Below are 2,507 nucleotides of genomic sequence, written 5' to 3' on the forward strand. Positions count from 1 at the left end.
AATGAATGGAAGTCAATGGAAAGTCCCCACAAGGTGTGTGTGTGTGTGTGTGTGTGTGTGTGTGTGTGTGTGTGTGTGTGTGTGTTTGGAGGGGGGCAGTCAGGCTCAGGATATTTTTCTGCTATCCTCCCTGCATTTATGATTTAATATTCTTAAGCACGCATGTGAAATGAAGATGGGCAGATTTGGACCWTTTTTTTTWAAATAACTTTTAGTTAAACTCTGTGTACAGTAAGATTCTGGTGTTCACTTAGAAACAGAATGAAGACACCTGTTACAAAATTAAGAAAGGTTCAAGACACCAGCAGCATCTCTGTAACTATAATGATTTGTCACAACATGTTAAAAATATCAAGTGACAAGACTAGACTTGGACATTCAAGACTGTGGCCTTGAATGTTTTCTGTCATAAGGAGAGCTTCTTTGAAGATGTCAAAATACAGTGACATACCAACTAGAGCTATTTTGGCATATTTCAGAGTAGTAGTATGTTTAAAAGTCTTTCAAAATTCACAGACATACTCCAGTGTTTAAGAGAAAATTATGTGTAGGAAAGTGTGTTAAGGTGTACACATTGACACATTTTTATTAATGAGAAAACTATTAATAGTTATGGCACACTAAAGTCTTTCATTCCACTCATTGTTTCCTCATCTGCTTGTTTGTGTCGCTCAACATGTCTATCTCTTTCTATATTTTCTTATCGTGAGATTTTTGTTGCTTTCCTTTTTATAGATTTTTTTTATCTTGACTAGCAGGGCAGCAAGAAGAAGCAAAGGTTAAAGAGATTTCTGCTTTGTAGCTCATTTTGGTCAGAGGCGCTCCGAGAGAGGTGCACCTGTTCAGAAACCTGATGAGGCTTTAAACGGCTCAGTTATGATCACGCTCATGAACTCCAAGCATTTACTGAGTCATACAGGCTGTCGGGACGCTCTTTTAGCCTGTATTAAGAGTGAGATGAAATGTTGTCGGTACAGAGTTGTGTGTTGACTAGACTTGTTAAAGCATATGCATTTGAGCCCAATTCTCTATGCAGATGAGGCACAGGTCTAAGCTGGAAGGTATGGGGTTATAAGGTTTACAGAATGGTCTTCACGCATGGTTTAAAAACCATGAACGCACTCTGTTTGTGTGTCTGCTTTTTGATGCATAGCGAAGAGTGGAGATTAAAGCCATGAATCACAGAGATGGAATGAACTTGTCAGAGGAGAAAGTGARCGGGGGAGAGAAAAAACGGGGTGGGTGTCGCTGGAGATGGCCAAAGACGGAGTGCATTTCGGTGTTTTGTGTCTGCTGCATGTGCTACACTGACTTTACGCTGCGCATCAAAAGAGGCTAATTTGTGAAATGACATTTTGTCTCAGAATCTTGAAAGCATTAGCATTTTTAAGTCGTTAGGTTGTTTTCACCCCAAAATCTTTTATTTATGCAGTTCAAATTTCATCAAACAGCAACTGTCACCTCTCATTAGTATTCTGTGGTGAATCTGAGTGATCATCATGGTGGCATTGATGCATAACTTCGGCTACTCCCTACTTCTCTTGACACATTTGCAGTCTTTAAAAAGCACATGAAAAATGCAAAAGCCCACAGTGCTGCCTACCATTTAGACTAAACACATGTCCTTCACATCTGTTGAGAGGATTTTATTTAGATTTAAAATATTTAACAGGGCAATTTTGTGTTTCTCAGGCATATGCTTAAATTCTATACCATAATAAAGTATCTGCCACCTTCAGTTGTTATTAAAATGCTATTTTTATGTTTAAATAGAAAAAAAAACTTGTCTTGTCATCATATCTGTTTCTAAACACCTTGAAATTGGCCCTGTCTCTTTAAAAACCTCCTTCTGCTTCTGTCCCGCCCATTTCAGCTCAGTGGCTTCTCTCTACAGATCTTTTGCAGACTCCCAACACGTTTTCTTCCAGAATGGTCCTGTATTTGGCTCCATCCATCTTCCCATCAATTTTAACCATCTTCCCTGTCCCTGCTGAAGAAAAGCAAGCCTAAACCACGATCATCTGACCAGAGCACCTTCTTCCACATTTGGTGTGTCTCCCAGGTGGCTTGTGGCAAACTTTAAACAAGACTTTTTACGGATATCTTTGAGAAATTACTTTCTTCTTGCCACTCTTCTATAAAGGCCATATTTGTGCAGTGTACGACTGATTGTTGTCCAATGGACAGACTCTCCCATCTCAGCTGTAGATCTCTGCAGTTCATCCAGACTGATCATGGGCCTCTTGGCTGCACATATGATCAGTCTTCTCCTTGTTCCAGATGAATGTTTATAGGGACGGCCGGGTCTTGGTAGATTTGCAGTGGTCTGATACTCTTTCCATTTCAATATGATCACTTGCACAGTGCTCCTTAAAATGTTTAAAGCTTGGGAAATCATTTTGTATTCAAATCCAGCTTTAAACTTCTCCACAACAGTATCTTGGACCTGCCTGCTGTGTTCCTTGGTCTTCATGATGCTCTTTGCACTTGAAACAGAACCCTGAGTG

At 39.8% G+C, this 2,507-nt stretch overlaps 1 protein-coding gene across 2 annotated transcripts in view; it reads left to right on the forward strand.

Moving 5' to 3' along the window:
• The window catches only part of cd151l (CD151 antigen, like), a 35,897-nt gene that overhangs the window by 16,548 nt on the left and 16,842 nt on the right, over positions 1-2,507 (forward strand). The gene's annotated exons all lie outside the window — the stretch shown is intronic.

This window comes from Austrofundulus limnaeus, unplaced genomic scaffold (assembly GCF_001266775.1).
Source record: "Austrofundulus limnaeus strain Quisiro unplaced genomic scaffold, Austrofundulus_limnaeus-1.0 Scaffold200, whole genome shotgun sequence".
NCBI lineage: Eukaryota > Metazoa > Chordata > Actinopteri > Cyprinodontiformes > Rivulidae > Austrofundulus > Austrofundulus limnaeus.